The sequence below is a fragment of the Musa acuminata genome, chromosome BXJ1-8, assembly GCF_036884655.1.
Source record: "Musa acuminata AAA Group cultivar baxijiao chromosome BXJ1-8, Cavendish_Baxijiao_AAA, whole genome shotgun sequence".
NCBI lineage: Eukaryota > Viridiplantae > Streptophyta > Magnoliopsida > Zingiberales > Musaceae > Musa > Musa acuminata.
The window spans coordinates 28253637-28259451 of NC_088334.1; positions in this window are offsets into that span (position 1 = coordinate 28253637).

Sequence of the window (5815 nt, forward strand, 5' to 3'; positions counted from 1 at the left end):
GCAAAATGCAACTTTTGTTGCAAAATTGGACACAAGACACATTATTGTCCATTCAAGAAAATTAGTCCAAATAAATTGATTTGGGTTCCTAAAGGAACCATGACAAATTCTATGCAACATGATAAGAAGTGTAGATCTATTTGTGAGGCACCCAAAAGCAAATGGGTACCTAAAAATCATCCCTTCTTATAAAAACATTAAAATTTTAGGCTGGAGTAAGAAATAATATTCTGCTCCTAGATTCTCGATAGTCATAAACCAAGAGTCAAAAAGGAACTCGCAACGCTTAAGTAACAAGTGGAAGTTATGAAATCACAAATGCGATTTGGATACAACCTTATTAGAAACATATGATTCCCAAATTCACATATCCCCTTGATCTTCGAACCCGTCAACTCTATCATCTACGAATTAATTCTTGTATCATGAAGAAACTAAATATGTCATGATCTTAAAAGGGATACCAAACAAACTATCAACATACGTGCGACATACGCACGTTAAAAGATCTATCTTGATCATACAAGAGCTTCTTCCTTAAATAAAAACTCATACGAAATCACGTAAGAAACGTTAATTGCTCTGAAATGAAAAACTCTCCTCAAGCCAAAGGCTCCCTGATCAAATCACATTAGGTGCTCACTGGCTGCAAGCGGTGGCACCTCTCCAGCTAGCGGTGGCACCTCCAGCTACCACGGGTTGCCAGCGGTTGCACCGCTCCAGCCAGAGGTGCAACCGCCCGCAACTCTGCCTTTTTTAAACCCACGCTAGGGCCGGCGGTGGAACCGACCCCAACTCACTCCCATTTCCTCCTCTACTCTTCCAAGTCTCCTCCATTCTCATTTCACTCCTCTAAGCTTTCCAAATACCTCCCATTTCGGAGCAAAACATTAAGAATCCTTCCTTCTCTTGAAGATTTCACAAAGGTACTCTCTAAGAAGCCCTTAAATTTTGTTTTGTTCTTCAGTTACTCTTGCTCATCATCATCCCTCTAAATAGCAGTAGTTATGGGATCTAGAAGATCCTCAAGGGACAAGGGAAAGAGGAGATTAGTAGAAGAGTTTGATTTCACCCTTTTCGATTCAAAAAACCATGCTGAAAAATTTCCCTCTTTCGAACTTAGAAGTATCAATAAGGGAAAATACGTAGATCTAAATGAACTAAGAGACTTAGAGACTATCCAATGGTTTGCAAACCTAGATCTACTTCCAATCTTGTAGATTAACGAACCCATCTATCCTAGGCTAGTTAGATTATTTTACAATAACATGCAAATAGATGATGAAGGAAGAATGTCCACCTATCTTTTAGGACAACACATCTCAATCACTAATAGGTTCATTTGTGATATGATAGGCATTCCCATAAAAAGCATAGGACTTTACTTTAGAGAATCATGGGATGATGAAAGTATTGGAACATCCTATGTTGAAGCCTTAGGAACAATCTTTGCTAATCCTAACATAGCATTGGTTCCTAAAAGTTGTGAACATCTACTGCCTTTGAACACTAAGATACTTCATCATATCATGACTAGTATAATTCTTCCTAAACAATACCATCATGATGAAGTAAGTCAATTAGAATTAGGAACTATGTACTTAATCATGAAGGGACATGACATCTGTCTTGGTTATCTTATCCAACAAAACATGTTAGAATTATCTAAGAAAGATATGATGCTCCCATATGGTGGTATAATCACAAGAATAATGAAAGCTTACGACATTCTAATACCACCAGAAGAAGAAGTAATGAAAGTAGATAGATTCAGCATAATAAACAAAAATCTACTTCACCGACTAAGATGTTACTATAGAAACGGTAACTGGGTTAGAATCCCTAGAAGGACTGATCACCCTCAACCTAAACCAGAACCGGAAACACCAGTATTTAGGGGTACCCAATCTCCTCCGATCCTTCCCTTTGAGGAAACACATCCAGTTGAGCAAACTCTTACATCCATCGAAGAAATTGGGATTCGAATGGATCGATTCGAACAGAGACAAGAACGGATTGAACAACGACAAGATCAAATCCTATCTGAGCTGCAGCAAATTCATAGTCAATTTGACTCCTTGTTTAGGCACTTTAATTTTCCACCTCATCAATGAACTTGTTGAACACCTATTGTTGTTATAAACTTCTTATGTTACTCACTTCTGATGTGCTGGCTGTAAACATCTATCTTGCGCCTTGTGGTAAAAGTTATCTCAGATTTGTATGGTATCATTATTGTTTGGTATGTGATGTGTCCAAATTAAGAATGTTATGCTTTGAAACTAAAAGTTTTGAAAACCTTGTGCTTTGATTTCAAAGAGACTTAGGAATGTTGAAGTGTCCGAATAGATAAATTTGTTAAAATTATTTTTCGGACTATATTGAATGATCAAATCACTTGATTGCCATGTTTCTATGATTATATGTGAAAATCTGCAACAAAATCTTGTCCGAATGCATCTTATTTATTCGAATGCTATAAAACAGATTTTCTCGTACACTTTCATGAAAAATAAGTTTCTCAAATAGATTTGATGAAGTGATTCATGTGTATGTATTCCATTCTGCAAAATCTTTACATAGACAATGGATTATAACAAAAAGGGGAAGAAGTATTTAAAGCAATCTGTGTAAAATTCCTCTATAAGCTTGCTATTATTATTTTCCTGGCATCATAATTATTATGCTTTTTGTTGATGACAAAGGGGGAGATATATGAATTGATAAACACTGCTATGATTATGCCATCCTTGCATCACCAAGAGATATATGAACATGTGCTAAAGTTTGCATTATGTTTACATTATGCCCTGAGTTGATATCTTATCATGTGAAGAAAATGCAAAACTTGCAAGAATATTTCAAATGTGTGCATCATGTAATAGTGCTTCACAGCTTTATATGATAATGTTCAAAATACATGATGAATAGTTACAATCACAATCATACAAACTTGATGATGTATGTCAAGCCTTGACATCATCTTTGAAGAGATACCTCATGATGAGTATCATGATGGGAGTATTGATAAGTTTAACTGATCTAACTTATCAATACGTCACTTGAATTCTTAGGTCTTGAATTCAAGGTTGACTTATCTCAACTATGGCATATAGACAGGGGGAGTTAAGGATAACTCCATTATCAATTGATTGTCATCATCAAAAAGGGGGAGATTGTTGAATCTCGGATTTTGATGATGAAGTCAATTGTCATTTGTTGTCTAATCTATGTGTTGAGATAAGTGTGCAGGATTAACTATGATGAAAGTTAGACAAGCAGCAGGAGTTGCGCCGGAGTCAAGTTCATGATCACGTTGGGAGTTCGAGAGTTCGACGGAAGTTCGGACGGTCGTCGAAGGTTCTACGAGAATAGATCCGAGAAGTCCAGAAGCTTGCCAAGCGAAGCTCGTCGGAACTCGCCAAGTGGATCGTCGCAAAGTCCAGGAGTTTGCCGGAAGTCCGCAGAAGCATCACCGAGGGGTCATCGGATGATCGACGGAAGTTCGTCGGAAACTCGCCGGAAGAAGCGATTGACGCACCGAAGCAAAGCTGCAGAAATTGTCTTAGATCTAATCGTAGTTAGCACATTGATTAAGTGGGAAAATGGGAGGTGATCCCATTAGCTTAATCTTGGGGCAATTGGGCCCTTGAAAGACTGAAATTGGGCCGAATGGAGCTAACCATTCGGACCCTGATTGCACCAGGAGGTGCAACCGCCTAGGCCAGGAGGTGGCACCGCCTAGGCTAAGCCTCCCAGCGAGACTGGGCGGTGCAACCTCCCCAGCCAGGAGGTGGCACCGCCTGAGCTCAGTCTTCGAGCAAGACTGGGCGGTGCAACCTCCATGACAGAGAGGTGGCACCGCTTGAGCTCAGTCTTCGAGCAAGACTGGGTGGTTCAACCTCCCTAACAGAGAGGTGGCACCGCCTGAGCTCGGTCTTCGAGCTCTGGCAGAGAGGTGCAACTGCCTCAGTCAAGAGGTGGCACCGCCTGGGCACAGTCTTCGAGCTCTGCCAAGCGGTGCAACCTCTCCAGTCAGGAGGTACAACCGCCTGATCCCGGAATTCCGGGATTTGATCGTTTTGAGCTCCAAATTTGAATTGGGTTGGGGCCTATAAATACCCCACCCATTCAGCACTGAAAAGACATAGACCTACACCGAATTCTTGATCTTTTCTGTGATTCTAAGAGCTCAAATTTGTGTAAAGTCCTAAAGTTCTCCTCTTTCTGTTCTTCAAGTTTTGAGTTGTAAAGAGAGGAGAGAAAGGTCCTATAAGGGTTATCTCCTGAGCCCATCAAAAGGAGTGAATCTGTAAAAGGGCAGTTGGCCTTCGCCTATTGAAGGAAGGCCTCTAGTTGACGTCGGTGACCTCGTCGGTGGAGGAAGCCAAAAGTGGAGTAGGTCAAGACTGACCGAACCACTCTAAATCTTTGGTTTGCGTTTACTTTGAGCACTTTATCATTACTGCAAACCTCCTACATAGCTATTGCTCTCTGCGCCTTTACAAACAAGTTTCTAAGTGCTGATCTTTCCAAATCTGTATTCAAACGTAAATCGGTGTTTTCATACATTACAGTTTACGATTACGTTTTGTAACTGCAAACTGTCTTCTGCGCTTTTACGAATGAGTTTCTTTGCAGTTTATATTTACGTTTTGATTCGATTTATAACTGCAAACTATCTTCTGCAATTTTACGAACGAGTTTCAAAGTTTAGACGAAAATCTGCATTCAGACGTAAAACTGCATTTAGACGTAAATCGGCTTTCCTCGTACAAACATCAGATTTCAGTTTACGTTTACGTCTTGATTTCAACTGCATATTGCCTTCTGCGAGTCTACAAACGAGTTTCAAAGTTCAGACGTAAATCTGCGTTTAGACGTAAATCTGCGTTTAAACGTAAATATGCTTTTTGCAGATTACTTTTTGAGCTGTACAATAGCAGCACACTGTCTTTATACTTCTGCTATAAACTACTTTTGATCTAAACAAGTGATTTACGCAATCTGAGCTTAGACGTAAACTGCGCTTAGACGCAAACTGTGTTTAGACGCAAACTGCGCTTAGACGCAATCTGCATTTAGAAGCAAACTGCGTTTAGACGCAAACTGTGTTTAGACGTAAACTGCACTTAATCATAAGTAATCTTAGAATCAGCTTTTGCATCAAAATAGTTTTTATCGAACGAACACAGCTTTCGTTTTTAATCGCTGAAAGATTTCCGCTGCACTAATTCACCCCCCCCCCCCCCTCTCTTAGTGCTCTCGATCCTAACAACAGTCCTCATCACTTGAGTTTTCTCTCAAGTGGTCATCTGAAGTTCTAAGTGACATATCCTTCCTGTTATTTGGAAGGATGTCTTCTTGCTCTTCATGAGCCTTGCATGTCATTTCATAGGTCATTAATGACCCGATTAGTTCTTCAAGAGGGAAGTTGTTTAAATCTTTAGCCTCTTGAATAGCAATGACTTTAGGGTCCCAACTCTTAGGAAGGGATCTTAGAATCTTATTCACGAGCTTAGAATCCGAAAAACTTTTGCCGAGTCCTTTTAGACCATTGATGACATCCGTGAAACGGGTGTACATGTCGCCAATAGTCTCGCTCGGTTTCATTTGGAAAAATTCGAAAGAGTATATCAAAAGATTGATTTTTGACTCTTTCACTCTACTTATGCCTTCATGAGTCACTTCAAGTGTATGCCAAATATCAAACGCGGTTTCACAAACCGAAACACGATTAAACTCATTTTTATCAAGCGCACAAAATAAGGCATTCATAGCCTTTGCATTAAGAGCGAAAGTCTTCTTCTCTAAT